The following is a 27,145-nucleotide window of genomic DNA, read 5'->3' on the forward strand; positions in this document are numbered from 1 at the left end:
GGAGGAAAAGAGACAGAGTGAGGCACAGAGAAAGAAAAACAAGGAGAGTAAGGGAGAGGGAGCAAAAAAAGAGGGAGGGAGAAAGAAAAAAGAAGGGAAAGGAAAGAAAGGAGAAAAGAATAGAGGGAACAAATAAAGAGGGGGGACAAAGAAGGAGGGAAGAAGAGTGCAATGTAAAGAGAGACAAGAATGGTAATGTGGGTGAAAGAGAAAGTGAAGAAGAGGGAAGTACAGAAAAAACGGAGGGGGGCGAAGGGAGAGAGTTGTGAAGAGAGAGAGAGAGAGGGATGATGACGGAGGGAGGGAGTGAGGGAGGGACAGAGAACAGACAGACAAACAGACAGACAGAGAAAGAGTAAAAAGAAGACAGAGGGGATAAAGAGGAGGAATGCAGAGAGAGATAGATGGAGGGAGAGAGAAACAGCAGGAGAAAGAGACAGGAAACGAGAGAAAAGAAAGGAAAGGGAGAAAGGAGAAGAGGTGTAGAGTGGGAGGGAATAAAGAAGTGAGAAGTATATGGAGGAAGAATGAGGAAGGAAGAGATGGATGAAGAGGGGATAAGACAAATAGTGAGACAAAGAGAGAAAGGACAGACATACAGGCAGACTGAGAGAAAACTGAAAAGAGAGAGGGGGTTGGAGAGAGAGGGAGATTGAGGGAGGGGGAGACAAAGGGAAGAAGAGAATAGAGAGGTAATGAGTGATGAGAGGATGGAAAGGAAGGAAAGGAAGTGGGAAGGAGGAGAGAAAAACAAGGGGATGAAGAAGGAGGAGAGAGGGCGGTGGGAGAGAGAGTAGATTGCTACAGACATAAAAGATAAGAGCGTTGTATTTTCACTGAGAAAGTATACTGTAATTAGAAAAGTGACACTTTCCAGGTTATAGTGAGATGTAGCAATTATGAAATGTGGAACATGCAATTAAACGATTGTCGACCACACTTCATCCAGAGAAAATTTTGCACTGTCCCACAGTTCTTGAAACAAGAACACCTCTTGTTCTTCAACGAACTTTAGCACACATGTCGAATTTATTACATCGGCGGTGGTTCGTTTCCGCGATAGGACAGACGAGCTGGGCCGGTGAGGTGGGCTCGTGTGCGCGGTGTGGGGGACATGGCCGGCGAATGCCAGGAATTCGGGCGGCGGAGGCAGCCGGCGGCGGCATTCCGAGTCTTTTATCGCGGCCGGGTGTCACAGATGCGGGCAATTGGGAGCGGCGCGGCGGTGGCGCTGGCGCCCTGCCAGCAGGCAACCCGCCGTGCCCGCCTGCCGCCGTGTTTGCCGACGCGGCGCGCTCAAGGGGCTGGCCCCACCTCGGCCCGCCATTGGGCTCCACTCGCGCTCTTCTTTCCCCGTTGTCAGATTGCCGCGTTCTGAAATGCAGCTGTCTCACTCGTTACAGATAATCTCATGTGACCGCACCCTCATTCTTTCATTACCATTTCATGTACGCACCATGTACCCAGCCACAGATATAGACAAGGGATTTTTTTCATTATAGAGGATGACTTGGCTGCCCCTAGAATTGTCGTTTCATACAACCCCACATAACATAACAGAATTGCTGGCCGGTTCGCGCTGATGATATGAAGCAAAATTTCGAAATGTTTCACAATAACTTCTTAGACTCCTACAAATTTTGTTTATGAAACTACTTTAGTACGCTAAAGCAGGGAGTCATTTATTAACATTCATGAAACGTCCCCTTAGAAAAATTTATACACGACTGTGCTTAAGCTGACACACAATATTTTTAGCGCAACGCAATCTGACTTTCAAAAATCTCTACAAATAAATGGCCCTAACTAACATTAACCTATACGTTTCACAAATCGCATATCTCACAAAAATCTTGGTTACTCGAACTACTTCAATACAGCGAGCGCCACTACTGCCAGCTAAATAAAAGATTCAAACTACTGAAGGCACTAACTACTGACAGGCACAGTTAGCAAATGAAAAATTTTGATAGAGAACAAACAATGTATTTACCTTAATAGTCATAATATATATAGCAGTTCATGACATCCAGTCTTACAAATTACAAAACTCCGCCACCTCTCTCCCCACGTTCACCACTGCTGGCGGCTCACCTCCAACTGCGCAACGCTACGCGCTGTTAGCATCCAGCTGCCGCTGCCCAACACTACAATGGCAGACAACAATGCAAACCAGCCACAGACTGCACACGGCACAGCCAGTGATTTTTCATACAGAGCGCTACGTGGCGTTACCAATAAGAAAACGTAAACAGCCTACTTACACATTTTCATTGGTTATACACCGGAATGTTGTTATTCCCACGCTAATTATTATTATATCTCCTACTAATTCCGTAGTTTCAGATGGTGAAACACGCTTTATTAGCGAACGTTCCGTAACATTTGCGAAAGATTAAGTATTATAAACGGTATAAACGTACAGAGGTATAAACTTACAGATTCATCCAAAACTTGTATGACTTCATCGCTAATTACACAAAGAAAGATTGGAGACACTTGGACAAGTGTGGCAGAAATAAGGTATATCTTGGTCCAAAAATACCGTGCAACTCATCGCCAGTGTTAACTTGTATTTTTGTATTTTTACAGACTGATCCCATTTCCTAATAGTCTCCCAAAGTTCTGAAAGGGAACTTATTTTGATTACGTGGCTGTCGCCTGTCTGGATACTGTTCTTGATGCATATGTAGTGAGAGTTGCATCAGACGACATTGATAGCGGCAGTCTCAGGTCAGGCTAGTGGTATCATTACCGATTTCGACTTATTATGTGCTGGCGTACGCCTTCGCCAGCACACCGATCGGCACTAAAAACCATTGTTTAGTCGCTGAACTAGGCGCTCCTATGACAAGAGAGGTCCAAGACACGACCCCAGGCTAGGCGCCGATAACGGCCCCTTGGCAGGATGCATATAGGCCGCCGCCGCCGACCGAGCTGTCTAAATCTCAGTACCTCAGTACGCCGCATCGGTACTCACTTTGCATTGTACCGGAATACGTCGCACTGCGGTCTAATCTTTCACAGTAATAGTCGTCGCCTCGCACCTTAGCTAGCTGTGAGGGAAGGTTACTCATTGTATATAGTTGTGATATGGACACGGACAAGATCCAAGAATTAGTACATGTTATTTGATTGCAGTTAAGCACAGAACTTCAGATTGGACATCACTGTAGTTAAGTACTCAATTGGTTCCTGTAATAAAGTGTATTTTAACCAAGTGTGCATTTTGTGTTCTAGTGAGAGGAAACTGGCCACCCACTTATCATACCACAGTCTCCTCATCCAGCCAGATATCACAAAACTTCACAAGAGAGCACAGCCACAACATATTACCCTATCATGACATTATCTGTTGAAGAAGAAAGAAAAATGAGTGCAATAAAACACTAGTAAACAAAATTACAAATCAAATTAATTCCTATACACAGCCATAAGAACTTGCATATGTTGCACAATAAGACACCAACTGGACAGGTCTAGAAAAGCAGCCACAGTGTAAACGTATCTAACTCTGTTTGTTGGGACTGAAAGGTACTGTTGACAACGTGATAGCAAATCGCAAAAATGAAATTAAGTATATTTTCAATGTAAAACTGATAGCGAGAGAAAATCTCGTCGAAGTGAAAATTAATAAAAAAGTTACTTTACTGATATGATAAACAAGTTCCTAACAGACTTTCGAAAAAATATCGTCCACACAATCCCGAAGAACGCAAGGGCAGAGAAGTGTGATAACATCACAATATCAGCTTAACCCTTTGATCTCCAGTTGTTTCTACCGCAAACCAATTTTTAATTCATTTTTTTTTTGAAGTACCAGTGCCTTTAGCATGAAATCATCGATGCTAATAAAGATTTGATCCAGGGCTTTCGTAGCAGCGGAAGTCCCATGCAAAAACCACTTGTACTTCAAAACTAAATGGATGAAATGGTGGTTTGAGGCAGGGTATCAAAAGTTAAAGGGCCATTTCTGACAACAAGAATATACAGCAGAGCGGAAAACAAAAGTGAGGACCTGTTAGACGATGATCGATACGGATTTCGGAAATGTAAGTGGACTAGAGGAGTTCTGACGTTGATTATTAAATCAGGAAAAATTACGGCACTTTCACGCTGTTAGTCAACCTCAAAAATGCGCTCGACAAAATATAAAGTGGTGCAAGATGTTCGAAATTCTCAGAAAAATACGGGGAAAGTATAGGGAATGATAGATGATTTACAATATGTACAAGAACCAAGAGGGAAAACTAAGAGTGGCGGAACAAGAACGAAGTGCTCCGATTAAAGGATGTAAGACAGGGATGCAGTCTGAAGCCCTACTGTTCATTCTAAAAATCGAAGTAACAACGACGAAAGTAAAGGAAACATTCAATAATGGGATTAAAATTCAGGATAAAAGGATACCAGCGAAAAGACTCGCTGAAGACATTGTTATCCTCAGTGAAAGTCAAAAACAATTAACAGGACGTGATGGAAGGAAAGATCGGTCTGACGACTACAGAATATGGGTTAAGAGTAAACCGAAGAAATTTGGAAATTTGTGGTAAGGGCTATGGGACGAAACTGGTGAGGTCATCGGTCCCTAGGCTTATGCACTATTTAATCTAACTTAAACTAACTTACGCTAAGAACAAAACATACACCCATGCCTGAGGGAAGACTCAAACCACAGACGGGGGGAGCCGTGCGAACCGTGACAAGACGTCGGAGACCGCACGGCTACCCCGCTCGGCGAAAACTGAAGAATCACTAAAGTGATAAGGGGCAACAGACATCAGATTAGTGACAAAATTAACATCAAAATTGGGAGACTCGTAGAAGATGAAGTACAGGGATTCTGCTATCTTGGAAGCAAAATAAGCATTCCTGGACAAGAGAAGACTGCTAGTATCAAAAATAAACCTCAATCCGAGTACGAAATTTCTAAGGATGTGCATCTGGAGCACGACATTGTGCAATAGTGAGTCATGGACTATCTTAAGACCAGAAAAGAAGTAAATCGAAGTTGTTTGAGATGTGGTGTTATAGATGGAGGTCGAAAATTTGGTGGAGTGATAACGAATGAGGAGGTTCTCCACAAGAACGAATATTCTTAATCCCATACTTTCGACCGAAGAGCTACCAACTATATATTGCCACATAGTCAATTGTAGCCTTCAGATTCAACAATGCTTGGTAATACGTTTAGATTACGAGCAGCCCTCCTGGCGTTTACAGTTAACGAGATACTGTGCCACGTATTCAGGTTCTTATTGCTATTTACAAATATTTATTTGATTGTAATTTAGTTTCCTAATAGTTTACTATCCCTATTTTTCTTTTATTTGAACTTTTCAGCCGATGATGACTTAACATGAAGTCGAACTGGAAAGACATCACTTTTCTGACCTGAAGCTGAAATATGTAATAAAAAAAAATTGGCGGTGATAGCTGTGTTCCCCTGTGACTGCATGAATAGTCTGTGTGAGCAAAATGTAGGCCATGAAGCTCATAATTCTTTCGCTTCTGCAATGACAATCAATTATAAGTATTTTATATTTTTATTAATTTCTGTAAGACGTTAAGAATTTGCTTCTCCTTTTGCTTCCGTATATTTCATGTCCACTTAACGAGACTATGGCCGAGCGAAGTATATCCTACGTAAATTAAGGACGGACTTTGGAGCTATCCGTTACATTAACAGTATTCCTTCTTTCTTTTCTTATACTTTGTATATTTCTGTTATTTTTGTCCCTTAACAGGTCATTATTTTGTATGGCCGTATAGCTTTTTTTCTCTTGGTTGGTACGAGTAATACTTTAAACAAACTTACGTCGTTGTGGACAGGAGTCTGAGAACGAAAATTTAAGTATGGATTAATAATGAAGACAAGGCACTGAATAGATTTTAATGATAGCATTTCTTTATTTATACCATTCCACGCAGATATGGGACTTGGATATTAATAATTAGATTAATAATTTTTCTCGCAATGGCAAATTACAGAAGGGGCGATCAAAAAGTTTCCGTTAAAAGACCGTACAGTCTGGAATCGATCAGCCAATAAAGTAAACTCGCCGTGACCACTAAGGTAACTGATGCACCGGGTTAAAGATACCCGTGTCCTGGTGCGTGAAGTAGTCCTTACCTGTCTCCTGCACATCCTCACCCGACAGGAATCATCGACCCTTCAAGGCATTTTTCAAGAGGCTGCAGGCATGATAATCGTATGGGGAGAGATCAGGACTACAGCAGCAATGCCCTGAAACGGAAACGTGTAGATTCCATTCACTAAATTACTGCTAATGGCGTACAAGTATGCGAAAACGTTAACCTTTTTGAATGTTCATTGTCTTCATCTTCAGGAAGAGCGAGACAACAAAAAGAATTCACAGAATGTGTTTATTATTATTATTATTATTATTATTATTATTATTATCCGTGGCCTACGGATTGGTGTGCTACACCCTGAGGTGGCAGAAGTCATGGCATGGCGATATGCACATACACAGATAGCGGTAGCATCGCGTACACAAGGTATAAAAGGACAGCATACGGGCGGAGCTGTCATTTGTACTCTTGTGGTTCGTGTGAAAAGATTTCCGAAGTGATTATGGCTGCCTGACGAGAATTAACTTACTTTGAAGGTGAAATGATAGTTACAGCTAAATGCATGGGACATTTCATTTCGGAAATCGTTAGGAAATTCTATATTTCGAACTCTGCAATGTCAAGAGTGCACCGAGAATATCACATTTCAGAAATTACGCCTCACCACGTACCATTCAGTGGCCGACGGCCTTCACTTAACGACCGAGAGCATCGGCGTACGCATAGAAATTTGGAAATTTGTGGTAAGTTCTTATGGGACCAAACTGCTGAGGTCATCGGTCCCTCAGCCTACACACTACTTAACCTAACTTAAACTAACTTACGCTAAGGACGATCACACACCCAGTCCCGAAGGAGGACTCGAACCTCCGACGGGGGAAGCCGCACGGAGCGTAACGCGTACGCGTAGAGCCGTCAGTGCTACCAGACAAGCAATACTGCGTGAAATAACCGCAGAAATCAATGTGGAACGTAGAACGAACGTATCCGTAGGACAGAGCGGTGAAATTTGGAGTAATCGGCTGTGGAAGCAGACGACCGATGAGAGTGTCTTTGCTAACAGCACAACATGGCCTGCAGCGCGTTTCCTGGGCTCGAGGCCGTCGCAATTGGACACTGGACGAATGGAAAACCGTATCCTGGTCAGATTACTCGCAATATTGGTTGGTAAGGTCTGATAGTAGCGTTTAAGGCGAGATCCTCTGAAGCCATGGACCGAAGTTGTCCACAAGGTACTGTGCAAGTTGGTTGTCGCTTCATAATGGTGTGAGCTGTGTTTACAGGGAATGGACTGGGCCCTGTTGGCCAACTGAACCTATCATTGACTAGAAATGGCTATGTTCGACTACTTGGAGACCATTTGCATGGACTTTTCGTTCCCAGACAACGGTGGAATTTTTATGGATGTCTAAGCGCCAAGTAACCAGGCCACGGTTATTCGCGATTGGTCTGAAAAACATTCTGGACAGGCAGAGCTAAAGAGATTAATCCCATCGGACATTTGTCGGACATAATAGAGAGGTTAGTTCATACAAAAAATCCTGCACCGGGAACACTTTCGTAATTATGGACGATTGTAGAGGCAGCATGACTTCCAACGAATTGTTGACTCCACGCCACGTCGAAATGCTTCAAAAGGAGGTCCGACAACATATTGGGAGGTATGCGATGACTATTGTCATCTCAGTGTACTTACTCATTACTGACAGCTTTATCTGTATCAAAATTATTTATTTGATTCACAACCAAGTTGGAGACAGAAAATAAATAGATATTACGGTCCGCGACTGCAATAGTTCCGACTTCGACTGACTGCGTCATCTAAAGATATTATTAATTTATTATGAAAATTAAGTGAAAAAGATTCTATTGTGTTCATAATTAGTTACTGTTGAGTTGCTTTGCAGTTGCTGTTTCGATACCATCACGTACTGTTGTATATGAGGTTATGATATGCTATTACTGTAACAGCTTTACGTCTTCATCCCTTAAAAACGATGTCTGTTAAAAGTTAAAAGACGAAATAAACTATTTCGTGATAGTGTATACATTTCCAAAATAAGTTTATTTATTTTGATTTGGGGATTATAGTTTTATTTTTATCTTTATGCAGAGAGATGTCTGCAGAGTTACTACAAAATGCTGGCCATCGTTTGACCAGTAACATGCTCCGGAGGCTCATGTTGCTAAAATAATTATCAAAATGGTTTATAATATAGATGCCTGAAATCTAATCTGGTTAACCAACTAAATCAGTTAGCAAATTTAAATATATTAAAAGGAAACGGTTCTCAATAGTCAACTGATGCTTATTTACCAGCATTAACTTTGTATGTGTATTTTGTAGAGTGTCTTTGGGAGAAAAATATTGCAAATATGATGAAAAAAAGAACTGCAATATTTTAAAACAGACATTTTAACCCCATTTATTTTAGAACCAAATGATCGAGTAACAGTTTTAATTAATTCAATGAGGATATGTTGCGTTTTACGCGTCTAAAGCAATTTCGTTATTACAGTGGTGCACAAAACTCATGGAAGAAAGTAGCTTTCACATTATCAGCTATTACCAAGTATAACAGCTGCATGAAACGTAGACCATACATAGAAAGAACTGCTACAGTAAAGTACCGAAGGTAACTTAATGAAACACGCAGAGATTTGAAGAGAAATGACACTTTTACTCAAAACAATAATTATACTGAATCACCGCGCCTTACGATGGTCTCCTCCACATTAAAAAAAGGCAGGGAATGGTTCTTAATAGGTTGCGTGATCACCATAGCCGGCAGCGCATGCTCTGCGAAGTATGTGGACGCTGATCATGAGGTTCTTACAGAGTTCTTGATATAGGGCTCCACCTGCGCTGTTGACAACTGTAGGGTGGTCACAGGTGCACATGGATGTACTGAAATGCGTCTGGCCAACTCTTCCGACAGGCACTCTATGGTATTTTAGTTGGGGGATGGGAGGGAGCATCCAGAAAGTGCCTCCATAGCAGCGAGAGGTAAAAAAGAACACTAAAAACGCAACCTCCCAATGGTCGTCTGGCCCTAGGACAACTAAGAGACGAAGAAATTTGAAGTACGAATTTTCGTAACATCCATTTTATTCACCAAACTGGTATCCTCTAATTTCCACCTTCTTCAACATTCAAAGACGTTTTACACGGGATAACGTAAGGAGTCCAAGTAAGGTGTTAAGTCAGTCGAGGAACAGCATTTCGCAGTCCTTCTAGAATTGCAATTCAAGTATGTAAAAAGTTTAACAAAGAATATTGAATTACAGGGTGACTGCATTGTAAATCAACTTAGTAAACGTAGTATTTCACTGCCAGTTAGAGAAATGTTCATATTTCTCCCATAATAAATTCAAAATACCATGTTTTTATTTTGAATGAATGGCTAAAATCAATCAGATCTCTTGTAACCAGTATCGATAGGTTCCAATAACCTTCGAATAACAAGTGCAAACTCAGTCTAATGTCTAATGTCTAACGCAGGTAGGACGATATACGAGATTACTTTTAACAAAGCAAAGAAAAAATTTAGCTGTGACGGTTATAAAAAATAATAGCATTAAGTTAGAACGTAAACAGCGGTGGGCAGTAAAAGCTAAGCCACTACACTAATATAAATATACACTTCAAGAAGGTCAACAAAAAAAGGCGAGAATTTTACTGTATATTAATACACAATTAGGAAAATGAATGTAGGGTAAACATAGAAATGCAAGCGTTTTTATATGTTCTATTAGTGTTCGAATAACTGTAGAAACACAAATAAAATATATTTCAGTCCATGGAACAATAATAATTGCTTTAAACTAAAAAGGCATATATGAGGGCATGTGATTAGCATCGTTAACTAACTAATGTAGAATGACACCTGGACAAATACTAATTATTTATTTTAAACTGAAATAGAGGTTACAGCATTTTCTAAACGTAGGAACACCTGACTATATGTTAATCACATGTTTAGATTTGTTTGTAAGTTATATGGAGAAATTATCAAATTGCCGATGTACATCTACATCTACATACAATCTCCGCAAGCCACCGCACAGTGCTTGACGGAGGGCAACTTCTACCACTGCTAGTCATTTCCTTTCCTGTTCCCCTCGCAAACAGAGACAGAGAGAAGAAGGACTGTCTATAAGCCTACATACGAGTTCTAATTTCTCTCACCTTATCCTCGTGCTCCTTACGCAAATATATGTTGGCGGCAGTAGAACCGATCTGCACTCGGCTTCAAACACTGGTTCACTAAATTTGCGCAGTAATGCACAGCGAAAACACATTCGTTTTTCCTCGAAGGATTCCCATTTGAGTTCACGAAGCATGTCTCTAATACTTACATGCTGATCTAACCTATCGGTAACAAATCTGAATTGCTTCGATCCGACCTTATGGGCCTCACAAACACTCGAGCAGTATTCAAGACCGGGTCGCACAAACAATCTATATGAAGAAGGAAGCAGTGAAAGAAATGGTCGCAATGATTTTGAAGTACAGACTACAAAATAAATGATAAAGAAGTGTCTGTGCCTTCACAACTATGTAAATATGAGGTTTTACTTTTAGAGAGCACAACGCCAAAAAAAATTTCATACAGACATATCCTTGTAATTTATCTTCTCCTTCATTACTCGAAACTACACTAATTAAGCTTCGCAGCACGACAAGAAGAAACGGCGTGCTTATGGCCCTCGAAAATGATCACTGCGGCTGGAATTAGTTACGTTCACGCAAATATTCTACCGTCAAAGTCCAAAGAAAGGCATCAGATTCTGAGATTAACCAGAATGACAGGTGCGGCATCAAGGGACATGTCATGGACAGCACAAGTAATGAAAAAAGGATGTGTGTTATTGCTAGTTTGAACAACTGGAAACCCATTGCGTGTTGAAAAGGCTTGTATAGTGACCAACCCTGTGAGTTTTACAAACGTCATTCCTCTCATGAAAGCAATTATAGATACTGTGCAGTGAAAGAAGAGGCTCAAACTTCGAAAGAAGCAATGTTTCTGCCTATAATATTTTATCTCTCCAGGGTGTACCATCATCGAAAGCACATCGTACACTATCTTTTAATTGATCTTTTGATTTCATTTCTTTATAAGCTATTTACAGTTGCGAAGTAAAGTTAGCAAAATCAGCCACTAGCCATTACAAATTACGAGCACGAGTATTCAGCTGGTACCTCTACAGTTTTGGTTCTACAAAAGCAAGCAGTCAGAATAATATGCGATGTTCACAAACAAGCGTCTTGTAGACATCTCTTGAAGGCCGTAGACTCTTCCACTACGTGTATATTCGATTATGAAATGTTTCACAAATAATCCATCATAATTTCAAAGTGCAGTGAAGTCAATGGCTATAATAACAAATGAAAAACTGATCTTTATTACTTCCTAGCTGACAAACCCAGCGTTACCCGTGTACTCATTTGACAAATTTTCTGTTAGAAACGAAAATAAAAAATGAGCTGTATTTGTAATGTAATATTCCGGACAGTTTCCGTACTCTGGGTGCAACTGATTCATGCGTCTGTAGCGCGATTTTGTAAACGTCTCTATGGTATCGTTCCTTCGTAGCTTTATAGATGGTGATTGTTTTCACCTACAACCGTCTGTGCTTTGCAGTTGACACCTGTCAAAAGCGTTGCCAGGTTTCAGGAAGCTGACTCGACTGTAGGAGTCTGTTACTAATAAAGAGTAAATTTATTAAAACTTCAGGCATGATGCGCTATTTTTTCACCCAGCTCAGTGTTCATGATGTCATATCTCTGGAACTATGTGTCGTACAATGATATATTTGAATACGTACATTCAGTGGCATATGTGAATACTATCTGAAAATGTATTCCGAATAGAGGTAGTAGCAAACAAGTTACAAATTTAAACGGCATCCACAATACGGTAATTTTTCACACATCTCAGTGTTTATGACGTCCTATCTCCTGACCTAAGTGTGTTACCGAATATAATTTTCTAGTGAATTTATCTGCATATGTGGATGCTGTCTACGAAATTTATTGCAAATAGAGTTAGTAGCACAGCAGTAATAAATTTAAACGTCATATATGACGCGGGAGTTTTTCACGCATCTTATTGTTTATGACGTCATATCTCCTCAACTGGGACAGTCAGGCGGTTATTACTCCGACAGCCACTGTTGATAGGCAGCAAGGGATATGTGTACCAAGTTTGGTTGAAACCGGTATAGTGGTTTAGGAGGAGATGTGGAACACATGCTCACGCACACTCACACACCGTTATACTTCTATCTACACTCCTGGAAATTGAAATAAGAACACCGTGAATTCATTGTCCCAGGAAGGGGAAACTTCATTGACACATTCCTGGGGTCAGATACATCACATGATCACACTGACAGAACCACAGGCACATAGACACAGGCAACAGAGCATGCACAATGTTGGCACTAGTACAGTGTATATCCACCTTTCGCAGCAATGCAAGCTGCTATTCTCCCATGGAGACGATCGTAGAGATGCTGGATGTAGTCCTGTGGAACGGCTTGCCATGCCATTTCCACCTGGCGCCTCAGTTGGACCAGCGTTCGTGCTGGACGTGCGGACCGCGTGAGACGACGCTTCATCCAGTCCCAAACATGCTCAATGGGGGACAGATCCGGAGATCTTGCTGGCCAGGGTAGTTGACTTACACCTTCTAGAGCACGTTGGGTGGCACGGGATACATGCGGACGTGCAAGTTCCCTTGCCGGTCTAGGAATGGTAGAACGATGGGTTTGATGACGGTTTGGATGTACCGTGCACTATTCAGTGTCCCCTCGACGATCACCAGAGGTGTACGGCCAGTGTAGGAGATCACTCCCCACACCATGATGCCGGGTGTTGGCCCTGTGTGCCTCGGTCGTATGCAGTCCTGATTGTGGCGCTCATCTGCACGGCGCCAAACACGCATACGACCATCATTGGCACCAAGGCAGAAGCGACTCTCATCGCTGAAGACTACGCGTCTCCATTCGTCCCTCCATTCACGCCTGTCGCGACACCACTGGAGGGGGGCTGCACGATGTTGGGGCGTGAGCGGAAGACGGCCTAACGGTGTGCGGGACCGTAGCCCAGCTTCATGGAGACGGTTGCGAATGGTCCTCGCCGATACCCCAGGAGCAACAGTGTCCCTAATTTGCTGGGAAGTGGCGGTGCGGTCCCCTACGGCACTGCGTCTTGGCGTGCATCCGTGCGTCGCTGCGGTCCGGTCCCAGGTCGACGGGCACGTGCACCTTCCGCCGACCACTGGCGACAACATCGATGTACTGTGGATACCTCACGCCCCACGTGTTGAGCAATTCGGCGGTACGTCCACCCGCCCTCCCGCATGCTCACAATACGCCCTCGCTCAAAGTCCGTCAACTGCACATACGGTTCACGTCCACGCTGTCGCGGCATGCTACCAGTGTTAAAGACTGCGATGGAGCTCCGTATGCCACGGCAAACTGGCTGACACTGACGGCGGCGGTGCACAAATGCTGCACAGCTAGCGCCATTCGACGGCCAACACCGCGGTTCCTGGTGTGTCCGCTGTGCCGTGCGTGTGATCATTGCTTGTACAGCTCCCTCGCAGTGTCCGGGTCAATGTGTTCTTTTTTCCATTTCCAGGAGTGTATATTTTTGTCTAAGAGTAAACGGACTAGCTTTGTGTTCATATGTACTATTTTATAGTATGTATGGATTACTAAAACTGTCAGTGGTTCAGAAAGAAGATCAACATGCACCCACAAAAATATTTTTTTCATTTACTCAATAACATATAATGTCTGACTCGGAGCATTTTTTTTTTTAATCTAGCTTATAATCATTTCATTGAGGCGGTTTCTAGTCCTAATTGAACTAAGAACTATCGGCAGGTGCAGCTTCAAAAAGAATGATGAATGTTACGACTGGTATGAAATATTTACACATTCACTCTTATGTAGTTTAAGCCAATATATTTTAAATGGCCAGCATGCAGTATATACTCACAAGCAAGTCCTCTAAGCGTAGCCTGCAAACTGGCATCGATTTTTAATATTAATTGTATAAGAAGCTGAACGTAGCTCACATAATTCAAAAGATACTTTGTGTGATCCCAGCGGAGGTTCGAGTCCTCCCTCGGGGATGGGTGTGTGTGTGTTTGTCCTTAGGATAATTTAAGGTTAAGTAGTGTGTAAGCTTAGGGACTGATGACCTTAGCAGTTAAGTCCCGTAAGATTTCACATACCTTTGAACATACATTGTGAAAGATGAGCACACAAAAAAAAATCGTGTTTGCACGAAGCCATTAAGAGAGGTAAAGTAACTAGACATACGTACATGAAAATAAGTTTCCTCTGTCTCTCACGCTACTTGCCAACTACCTCCCGTATCGTTCACGACCTATTGTAGGAATGATACATTAAAGTAACAACGTTCCGTGAAATCGCATTCTGGGAACTTTCATCTTGAAATGTTGCAGATGGTTCATTTGCAGTAACAGAGTCGCGCTAGGCAGCTACAACGTCACAACAGCTAAGTCTTCGATGTTGTCGGCACTGGAAAACAAAACATCGTAGCAACGAAGCCTTCGGGAGCAACACAGGCTGTGTATAACGTTAATTAGCGACGTTTTGTCGCTGAATTTTGTCTAAAGGTAACCCGGACTAACTTCGTGTTCATTTGCCGCAGTTACCAAAAAATTTGAACTAAGTTTCTAATTTTCAGTTTCTTCATTTTGAATAGCAACGACTTCCTTACGAAAACTACGTTATTTTGTTTTAGATTATGCCTTAGAGAAGAAAACCAACGGATGGAGAGACATAAGTTTTGTGTAGACTAACTAATAAGAATAATATGGACACTGGTAGTGATAACTGTATCTATGTTTTGCAAGATATATTTAAATGTGTACTGAAGACAATTGCAAATTATTTTGAGAGATATAATTGCGGTCTAATCAGTTTATAGTCCAGAATTTCTAATGCAAAACATTTCGCATCTGAAGTAACTTTTCAAGAAACAACGGTATTCGCATTGTGTTGTCGGAAGGGTGACTGTGGGAGGATAGAAGATGATTTGGACAGGATTTGTGATTCGTGTACAGAATGGCAGCTAACTCTAAATATAGATAGATGTAAATTAATGCAGATGAATAGGAAAAAGAATTCTGTAATGTTTGAATACTCCATTAGTAGTGTAGCGCTTGACACAGTCACGTCGATTTAATATTTGGGCGTAACATTGCAGAGCGATATGAAGTGGGACAAGCATGTTATGGCAGTTGTGGGGAAGGCGGATAGTCGTCTTCGGTTCATTGGTAGAATTTTGGGAAGATGTGGTTCATCTGTAAAGCAGACCGCTTATAAAACACTAACACGACCTATTCTTGAGTACTGAACGAGCGTTTGGGATCCCTATCAGGTCGGATTGAGTGAGGACATAGAAGCAATTCAGAGGAGGGCTGCTAGATTTGTTGCTGGTAGGTTTGATCATCACGCGCGTCGTTACGGATGCGAGTCTCTAGAGGAAAGGAGGCGTTCTTTTCGTGAATCGCTACTGAGGAAATTTAGAGAACTAGCATTTGAGGCTGAGTGCAGTACAATTTTACTGCCGCCAACTTACATTTCGGGGAAAGACCACAAAGATGAGATAAGAGAGATTAGGGCTCGTACAGAGGCATATAGGCAGTCATTTTTCCCTCGTTCTGTTTGGGAGTGCAACAGGGAGAGAAGATGCTAGTTGTGGTTCGAGGTACCCTCCGCCACGCACCGTATGGTGGATTGCAGAGTATGTATGTAGATGTAGATGTAGAGAAAAAATAATTTGCCATGATAATACAAAATTTATTTTTCAACGCCCTGAATCAACGACTCACTTCATACTATCGAACAGTTAAAGAGATAGCGAAGAATTATTTCAATAATACTCGTAGATACAATGCAGCATTTGCTACAGCCAGTTTCACTTTTTATACGCAATTTGTTGAATTACGGCCACAGGCGATTTTCGTTTCAATTAAACTCCTGCAGCTGTTCTGCCGTATATGTACCTACCCAACAACCATCGCTAGGCGAAGACTCGTCCGTTTCGACGATGCTTATCAGTCACCAAGAGTGATGTTTCGCAGCGGACTTAACAGCAACTTGCTGGAATTGGACGTTAGTCTGAGATCTACAGCTCACTTCATGAGCTACATACGGGAAGTTTCGATAATGGCACTTAACCAGGCGGGCCGTTATTCTGTTCTGAATGGCGCGTTCTGTGCTGTAGTTTGCAGTGCGTCTCTGCGGTTCCTCCGTCGATCTCGGCGCTGCCACGACGCGGAGCTGTTCGGTTCAGCCAGAGGATACTGAACACTAGCGTCTAACATTAGTCACAACTGTGGCGAGGGTGGGAATGGAAGGCCAAACAGTGGCGCAACTCCCTGCCTCGCAGCTTCCGGCGGGCGGACCGCTTTAAAGTCGTGAGGATAATGCGCTTTAGATTAAAGCCGACCTGCTCCTAGGTCCGGCTGCACGAGCCGCCTCCAACAGTGCTGGGTACCACCTTCCTGCAGCCGTCTCTTACTATTGTCATCACTGCGTTCCGCCTCGACTGCCGAAGATATTGCCTCTCTAACGTACTTCATTGCTGCACCCACACAACACTATACTGATGGCTGGACTAGTTGTTCGCGATCTTATACTGTGACATAACTGATTCTTTTTTCTTTTCTATTTATATAAAGCCACCGGGACCTTTACTACTACTATGTATGCAACAAAACCAGAAAACAAACAGCAGAAACCATTACCCGAAAATCTGTAAGTGCAGCATAAAAGTGTCTCACATGCCGAAAAGCGAAGACCATGCAGTCTTGAAAGGACGTGAAGACGAGAGGAGAAACAAAAAACTGATGAGTAAGGTGTTGGCTAAAAGACCAATGGTCCGATTGTTCACTAGCTATAGGGTGGTTTTTGAGTCATCAGATTTGTGAGTGGCTTGATGCCCGTTCCAGCTGTTTACCTCAGAGTAGCAATTGTAACCTAAGTCCTCAATTACACCGAAGAGCCAAACAAACTGATACAACTGTCTTATATCGTGTAGGGTCCCCACGAGCACGCAGAAGCGTCACAACACTGTGGACTCGACTAGTGTCTGCAGTAGTGCTGCAGGGAATTGACACCATTAATCTCGCAGGGCTGTCCATAAAACTGTAAGAGTGCGAGAGGGTGGAGATCTCTTCGGAACAGCACGTTCCCAGATATTCTCGATAATGTTCATGTCTGGCGAGTTTGGTGGACAGCGGAAGTTTTTAAATTCAGAAGAGCCACTCTGTAGCAGTTCTGGACGTTTGGGGTGTCGCATTCTCCTGCTTGAATTGCCCAAGTCCGTTGGAATGCACAATGGACATGTATGGATGCAGGTGATCAGACAGGATGCTTACGTACGAGTCAGCTGTCAGAGTCGTATCTAGACGTATCACGGGTCCCTTATCACTCCAATAGCACTTATCCAACACTATTACAGAGCCTCCACCAGCTTGAACAGTCCTCTGCTGATATGCAGGGCTCATGCATTCATGAGGTTGACTCCATACCAGTACACGTCCATCCGCTCGATACAGTCTGAAATGAGAGTCGTCCGACCAGGAGACATGTTTCGAGTCATCAACAGTCCATTGTCGGTGTTTACGTACCCAGGCGAAGCGTAAAGCTTCTACTGCCGCAACGTGCGTTTCGCGTAGGAACTACGAAGATAAGATAAATTACGGCTCGTACAGAGGCATACAGACTGACGTCTTTCCCTCGCTCTAACGGCGAGTGGAACAGAAGAAGAAACCAACAAGGTACCCTCCACCATGCACCATACGGTGACTTGCGAAATATGTGTGTACGTGTAGACAACGAAGCTTCTTTACTCGAAAGGCAAAAGTTCCGGGTTCGAGTCTAGGTACATCACACAGCTCTAAACTCCCAGAAAATTTCGTAACTACACTCACTCCCCTGCAAGACGGACAATACATTTAACTCGATATATGAGTTAAGGATACACAGACCAAAGACGAACATGATTAGTAATAAAGATGTATAAGGAGAAGTGAAAAAGTTCTTCCATCTAGGAATCAAGAAAGCACAAGAGAGCCGAAGGAGGAAATACATATTAAACGTGTATTTTTAAGTGGAAAAAAGCTTTCTCCAGTAGGGGAAAATGATATGAGCGTATGTCATCGTTGGCCGGGAGGCACCTATTCAGGGAAGTTCGGCCGCCAAGTGCAAGTCTTATTTCATTCGACGCCACATTGAGCGACTTGCGAGCCGGAGATGAAAATGAAATTATGATGGGGACAACAACCAGTCCCCGAGGGGAGAATCTCCAACTCGGCCGGGAATCGAACCCGGGACCGCTTGCATGGAAGACGAGCTCGTTACCACCCAGCTAAGCACGCGAAGCTTGCTCCAACCCGGCAGGGAGTCGAACCCGGGCCCTCTTGCAGGGGAGGCGAGCACCTTACCACCCAGCTAAGAACACGGAGGTCTCTACTGGCATTAAATACTGACATGTCAATGAAGACGAAGTTTCTCAAAATGTACGTTTGGGGAGTGCTTTGTATGGAAGTGAATCATGGACCATTGGAATCCGGAGGAGAAGAAAGTGGAACCATTAGAAACCTTGCACTTTCGGAGACTGTTAAAATTAAGTGGACAGATAAAGAACGAAATCAATAGATACTTAAAAGGACAGGTGATTAAACAATTCCACAAAGAATCTTACTAGAAGCTAGGAAACATTTAATGGGAGTTTTGCTATAGCCACTCGGTGTGTAAAAATTAGTGTCAGCAACTACTGCAAGAATTTTGATACGGTTTCATTAATAGATCGACTGACATTTTTTTGGGTCTTCAGTCTTGTGACTGGTTTGATGTGGCGCGCCACGAATTCTTCTCCTGTGTCAACCTTTTCATCTCGAAGTAGTAACTACAACCTACGTCCTTAATTATTCGTTGGATGTATTCCAATCTCTGTCTACCTCTGTAGTTTTTACACTCTATAGTTCCTTCTAGTACCATGGAAATCATTGCGTGATGTCTTAGCAGATGTCCTAGCATCCAGACCCTTCTTTTTGTCAATGTTTTGCGTATATTCCTTTCCTTGACGATACCGCGGAGTACCTTCTCATTCCTTACTCTATCAGTCCACCTAATTTTCAACATTCTTCTATTGCATCACATCTCAAATACTTCGCTTCTGTTCCGTTCTGGTTTTCCAACAGTCCATGTTTCACTACCATACAGTTCTATGCTCCAAACGTACATTCTTCGAAATTTGTTTCTCAGATTAAGTCCTATACTTGATACTAGTAGACTTTCCTTCGCCATGAATGTCCTTTTTGTCAGTTCTAGTCTTCTTTTGTCATCCTTCGTCTTTCCGCCATCGGTTTTTCTCTGCCTAGGTAGCAAAATTCCTAACTTCATCTACCTCGCTATCATCAATTGTGATATTAAGTTTCTCCGTGTTCTCATTTCTATTACTTCTCATCACTGTCGCATTTCTTTTATTTACTCTCAATCCTTATTCTGTGGTCATTAGTCTATTCATTCCATTCAATAGATCCTGTAATTCTTCTTCACTTTTACTCAGGACAGCAGTGTCATCAGCGAATCTTATCTTTGATATCCTTTCACCTTGAATTTTATTACCAATCTTGAACCTTTCTTTTACTTCCGTCATTGCTTCTTCGATGTATAGATTGAACACCAGGAGTCAAAGACGACATACCTGTTTTATACTCTTTTAAATTGGAGCACTTCGTTTTTGGTCTTCAATTCTTAATGTTCCCTCTCGGTTTTTGTACATACTGTATATTACCTCACCTTCCCTATAGGTTACCCTTATTTTTCTCGGAATTTCGAACATCTTGCACACTTTTACACTATCGAACACTTTTTCGTGTTCGACTTATCCTACGAACGTAGCTTGATCTTTCTTTAGCCTTACTTCCATTTTCAACCGAAGCATGAGAACTGCCTCTCTGGTGCCTTTACCTTTCCTAAAGCCAAACTGATCGTCATCTAACACGTCCTCAGTCTTCTTTTCCATTTTTCTGTATATTATTCTTGTCAACAACTTGGATGCTTGAGGTGTTAATCTGACTGTGCGATAATTCTCGCACTTGTACGCTCTTGAAATTTTCGGAATTGTGCGCATGATGTTTTTCCGAAAGTCAGATGGCGTATCGCCATATTCAAACATTCTACACAGCAACTTAAATAGTCGTTTTATGGCCACTTCCCCCAATGACTCTACAAATTCTGATCAAATGTTATGTATCCCTTCTGCCTTATTCGATCTGAAGTCCTCCAAATAGAGGTAATGCCAGGATGTTAGTAGTTCGTGCCAGAGTTATAACTTATATGTCACAGAGGAAGAAAATACGTCAGCCAAGGAAAAATAATATCCGTAAGTAGAAGAGAGGAAAAAACAGTTCTCTCACTGATTGTTACCCATGCTGTCGCAAACCCACTGCGTGCGAAACTGCACTCTTGATGTACAGGTATTCGCTGACGCTCACTAGAGAAAAATTTTGCTACGGATCGCTGTGCTCTCCTTATTTGTCTAGTAATTAGCGACGAGTACGGGTGATCCGGCCACGTTTTCTACTTTCAGCCAGGTAAATACCGGACTGGTTGTCACGTCCTGCCTCAGATATACACAACGAAACCAGTTCGAAAACTTTATCAGACTTGAACATGAGATCTACACCAGCCTCAGACAGATGGGTTACACACATTCCTTCATGAGGCAGGACGTATGGGTGGAGAGAGTAAAATGGCGTCAGGGAGGACATCCAGTCACCAAATGTCACTAAAACTGCCAAACCCGATACGACAAAGCCGACCCCGTGGAGAAATGGGAAAAGGGAAGAGGAAAAGAGAGCAAAGGAGGAATAAGTATCGCGGATCACTCCTTACTGTAACAGATACTTCAGTCATCAATAATATATTCTCCTTCAATATTTACAACAGTCTGCTATTCCTGGGGCAACTTTCTGATCCCGCGGCTGTAGAAATCACGTAGTTTCGAAGCGAAGAACTCGTTGACCCACGTCCAGAGCAAATTTTCATCCGGAAAGGAAGTTCCTTGAAGGTTGTTCGATAAACAGCGGAACATGTGAAAATGAAAATCTGAGGGCGCACGGTAAGGTGAATAAGGTGGGAGCGGAATGACTTCCCAGCCCAACTCCTGTATAGTGCTTTCGCTAGTCTAGCAGATGTGGACGGGCGTTGTCATGAAGTCCCATCGTTTCACACAGTCTTCCTTGTTTTTGGACTGGTTCTGCAGGACATCTCAGATGTTCACAACAAATGTCAGCAGTGATGGTTAATGTCAGGTAAGCAACAATAGGCGATCAGAAAGTTTCCGTTTGAGGGTGCTGCTACAGCCTATATGCTACCCAGCGCGACTCCGATGGGGGCGCATAAGCACCGACATGAAGAGAAGAGGTTAGTGTGTCTCTGGAATGGAAACTTTTCGATCGCCCCTTATATATCCTCCACCTCCTCCTCCTCCTTCGTGTGAAAAGACCTCGTCTGAACAGGCCTCTGAACGCCCAACGGTACCAACCGACCGCTCTGTCACCCTCAGCCGATATCTTTCTACAGGGCCAGCAGTGCGAATTGAATTATTCACAACACTACATAAAAATTATTGTCAGTTATACTTCAAGTGAAGCGTCTTGTTTCTGTATATGTACTCATGAGATTCCTGTGAAAATGGATTGTACATAATTAAGTAATTCGTCTTTTCTGTATTATAATAAAGCACCCAAACATCGTCCGAACAAGCCTTCAAGGCCCATCGGTACCGCCCGCTCGCAGTGTCATCCTCGGCTCTCAGGCGTCACCGGATGCGGATATGGAGGGGCATGTGGTCAGCACACCTCTCTCCCGGTCGTTGTCTGCTTTCGTGATCAGAGCCACTACTTCTGAATCAAGTAGCTCCTCTATTGACCCCAAAAGGAATGAGTGTACCTCGCTTGTCAACAGCGCTCGCCAGACACGAATGGTCACTCATCCAAGTACTAGCCCAGACTGACAGTACTTAACTTCGGTGGTCTGACAGGAACTGGTGTTACCAGAGCGGCTCTGCCATCGGCCTCTTTACGCACTGAGGTGATAAAAGTCATAGAACACCTCCTATCGTCGGACTTCCTTTCACCCGGCGTAGTGCAGCACTTCTACGCGGCATAGACTCAACATGTAATTAGAAGTCTCCTGAAGAAATATTCAGCTATGCTATATGTATAGCCGTCCACAATTGCAAAAGGGTTAAGGTGCAAGATTTTGTGCTCGAACTGACCTCTCAATTATGTCCCATAACGTTCGATGGGATTCATGTCGGGCGATCTGACTGGCCAAATCATTTCCTCTAACTGTCCAGAATGTTCTTCGAACCAATCGTGAGCAGTTATGGTCCGTTGGCAGGGCGCATTGTCTGCTAAAATAACACCGTTGATTCGAAACATGAACTCCACGAATGGCTTCAAATGGTCCCCAAGTAGCCGAGCATAACCAGTTCCAATCAATGATCGGTTCAGTTACGACGAGAGGATCCAGTTCATTTCAAGTAAACACAGCCCACACCATTCTGGAACCACCACCAGTCTACACAGCGCCTTGTTGACAACTGCGGCTTCGTGGGGTCTGAGCGACACTAGAACTCTACCATCAGCTCTTGCAAGTATAATCGGGTTTCATCTGACCAAGCCACGGTCTTCCAGTCGCCTATGATCCAACCTATATGGTCACGAGCCCAGAAGAGGCGCTGCAGGCGATGTCGTGCTGTTAGCAAAGGTATTCGCGTCGGTCGTCTGCCGACATACCCATTAACGCCATATTTCATCCCACTCTCCTAACGGATACGTTAATCGTACGTCTCACATTGAGTTATTTCAGCACTGCTGCTTGATTGTTAGCACTGACAACTCTACGCAAAAGCCGCTGCTCTAAGCCGTCAAGCGCAGGCCATCGGGCACTACGTTGACCGTGGTGAGAGAGAACGCCTAAAATTCGGTATTCTCGGCACACTCTTGACACTGTGGACATCGTACTATCTAATTTACTAACGATTTCCGGAATTGGATGTCCCATGCGTCTAGCTCCAAGTAGCACTGTTAGTTACCGTTGTACGGATATAGTCACGTCGGAAAACTTTCTACACGAATCACCTGAGTAAAAATGACAGCTCTGCCAATGCACTGCCATTTTATACCTTGTGTACATAATTCTATCGCCATCTGAATACACGCATATCACTACCCAATGACTTTTGTCTCCTTAGTGTGTACCCAGTTTGGAAAAATGATAATTTGAAATTTACTACACTTCTCTATCTTCACTCATGTAAAAGATTTAGTTTTGTCGAATCAGATGCGTTAAGGCACGATATATAGAGCCGGTCGAATTCTGGAGCGGTCTTAGCTCCATGGGTAAAGGATAGCTCGCAACACATTCTGTTTACTCGCGCGGTGGATGAGCGCTGGGTGAGTGCTGGTGACGCGCACTGCGAGGGCGGCTGCCGACGTCAGAGAGTTGAAAGCTCCCCCAGCCCGGCTGGCGAGCACCGAGCGCCGGGCAGATATTAATGAAGGGCCGGCGAGCAGGTGGTTCGTGTGTGGCAGCACGCGTCGGTCGGCAAATATTTGGCGAGCGCGGCGCGGCGCTGCGGGCCCCTACCGGCAGAGAGGCCGCTGCCCGCCACACAGCCTGCTCGCTTACACCCAGCTCACGACGGCCAACGCTGCAGTAGTTACACCACACCCGCCTGGCCCAACTTCCTGCCACTAACTTTCGTATAACGTGCGGTAAGGTGTCCGAAATAGTGACAAGAAGAGAGTGGCGGGAGGAAAGGCGTCAAAAATGGAAGGCATAAATGAATCGATAGTTTGAAGATGGGGACGAATCCAAAATATCATGTGTGGGAAACACAAGAAACCTCCTCCTGTTCTTATTTTTAATTTTGTCTCAACGAAATATTGATATGAGCTTCTTTGCATTAAACTGCTATGTCAGGACCTGAACTACATGAAATGAATTGTCCCGAAGGGTGCATCACTATGTTAAAAACCGCGAACTTGTTCCCTTCCTCAATGAATTAGGCATTAAAACTTCTTATTACAACATGAGAAACAGTTATATTTTCATAAAAGTTTCATAACAGATCGTATACAGGAAAAGTCTATATTACACACAGGTTTTGCTGTGGAATTTACCATGCAAATCATTTCGGTCCTTCATTTTTATTTTCCTCTGCAGTATTTATTGTTGCTTTCGTCAACAACCCCCTCATGAACTGGTCGGTATACATACGGAATGTGTGTAACTATTTTGCATACATCCTCGATCTTCTTGTGTTGTAGTGGAAATTTCTCACTGTTACCTACTTCTGTTGGAATGTGGGGGCCGGCCGCTGCGGAAGAGCGATTCAAGGCGCTTCAGTCCGGAACCGATAGACTGCTGCGGCCATGGATGTGTGTGATGTCCTAAGGTTAGTTAGGTTTAAGTAGTTCTACGTTCTAGAGGACTGATGACCTCAGATGTTAAATCCCATATTGCTCAGAGCCATTTTTGGAATGTGGGGCACTCTTGTTCTTTTGCAGCAAGAAAGTGTTGTTTACCACACCATCAATGAACTCAGATGCGTTTAAATAATCTTTAGGTAAGAAGTATAGTAGCAGCCTGTGTTTGGAAATCGAAAATGAGGGCATTTCAAGGGACCTATTTGCTGTTGTTGTTGCCAAATTAACACACTTTTAAACCAGCTAGAATAGAAACTATACAGCTATTATCCATTCACCTTTAATGAAGAATATCCTAACTCATAAATCACACCTTAAACACAATCAAGGGGTTTGAATCAATTGAACAGCAGGTATGAACACCAGCTGATAGAGCGACCACAGCGTTAAGGGTGGACGAACTCGAAACTTGAATATGTTCCCTTTTTCAAACTAAAAACTGTTTTCAAGTTCAAATGGTTCAAATGGTTCTAAGCACTGTGGGACTTAACATCTGAGGTCATTAGTCCCCTAGACTTAGAACTACACTACTGACCATTAAAATTGCTACACCAATAAGAAATGCAGATGATAAACGAGTATTCATTGGACAAATATATTATACTAGAACAGACATGTGATTACATTTTCACGCAATTTGGGTGCATAGATCCTGAGAAATCAGTACCCAGAAAAATCACCTGTGGCCGTAATAACGGCCTTGATACGCATGGGCGTTCAGTCAAACTGAGCTTGGGTAGCATGTACAGGTACCATGCAGCTTCAACACCATACCACAGTTCATCAAGAGTAGTGACTGGCGTATTGTGACGAGACACTTCTCCGTCCACCATAGACCAGACATTTTCAATTGGTGAGAGATCTGGAGAATGTGCTAGCCAGGGCAGCAGTCATTTTTCTGCATCCAGAAAGGCCCGTACGGGACCTGTAACATGCGGTCGGGCATTATCCTGCTGAGGTGTAGGGTTTCGCAGGGATCGAATGAAGGGTAGAGCCACGGGTCGTAACACATCTGAAATGTAGCGTCCACTGCTCAGAGTGCCGTCAATGCGAACAAGAGGTGACCGAGACGTGTAACCAGTGGCACCCCATACCATCACGCCGGGTGATACGCCAGTATGGCGATGACGAATACACGCTTCCAATGCGCTTTCACCGCGATGTCGCCAAACACGGATGAGACCATCATGATGCTGTAAATAGAACTTGGATTCATCCGAAAAAATGACGTTTTGCCATTCGTACACCCTGGTTCGTCGTTGAGTACACCACCGCAGGCGCTCCTGTCTGTGATGCAGCGTCAAGGGTAACCGCAGCCATGGTCTCCGAGCTGATAGTCCATGCTGCTGCAAACGACGTCGAACTTTTCGTGCAGATGGTTGCTGTCTTGCAAACGTCCCCATCTGTTGACTTAGGGATCGAGACGTGGCTGCTCGATCCGCTACAGCCATGCCGATAAGATGCCTGTCATGTCGGCTGCTAGTGATACGAGACCGTTGGGTTCCAGCGCGGCGTTCCGTATTGCCCTCCTGAACCCACCGATTCCATATTCTGCTAACAGTCATTGGATCTCGACCAACGCGTGCAGCAATGTCGCGATACGATAAACCGCAATGGCGATAGGCTACAATCCGACCTTTATCAAAGTCGGAAACGTGACGGTACGAATTTCTCCTCCTTACACGAGGAATCACAACAACGTTTCACCAGACAGCGCTGATCAACTGCTGTTTGTGTATGAGAAATCGGTTGGAAACTTTCCTCATGTCAGCACGTTGTAGGTGTCGCCACCGGCGCCAACCCTGTGCCATTGCTTTGAAAAGCTTATCATATGCATATCACAACATCTTCTTCCTGTCAGTTAAATTTCACGTCTGTAGCACGTCATCTTCGTGGTGTAGCAATTTTAATGACCTGTAGTGTACTTAAACCTAACTAACTTAAGGACATCAGACACATCCATGCCAGAGGCAGGATTCGAATTTGCAACCGTAGCAGCAGCGCGGTTCCTGGCTGAAGCGCCTAGAACCCCTCGGCCACAACAGCCGGCTTTTTAAGTTCGATTAAGCGGGCACGTGAGTGGTTTTCATTCCTTTTCTATAGCTCACGATGGGCATATGTTAAAACACGTTTGGTGAAAAAAATTGTCTTCTTGGCACTTGTTTTCTTCTTCAAACTACCTATACAGTTTCAGGTAAATATTCCCCTTATGTAGACAATAGAAAAAATAGAACACAACATTCATCCGGAAATGCTTGATTTCCGAATTATGGTCTTCAGAGCGTGATACGTTTGCACGCCACATCGTGCAGGAACACTCCCACTCACGAACGATGACGTTCCGCGCAGGTCGGGGCACGGACGGAGATTACCGTGTTGTGGATTCCAAGCGACAGTTGCAGTACACTAGTTATGGGCTCTGTGCTGTACCGGACGAAAATACACTCGTCAGTACGGTGGTGAGTTCTTTCACTTTATTCCGGGAGAAGATC

Source organism: Schistocerca gregaria, chromosome 1, assembly GCF_023897955.1.
Source record: "Schistocerca gregaria isolate iqSchGreg1 chromosome 1, iqSchGreg1.2, whole genome shotgun sequence".
Lineage (NCBI taxonomy): Eukaryota > Metazoa > Arthropoda > Insecta > Orthoptera > Acrididae > Schistocerca > Schistocerca gregaria.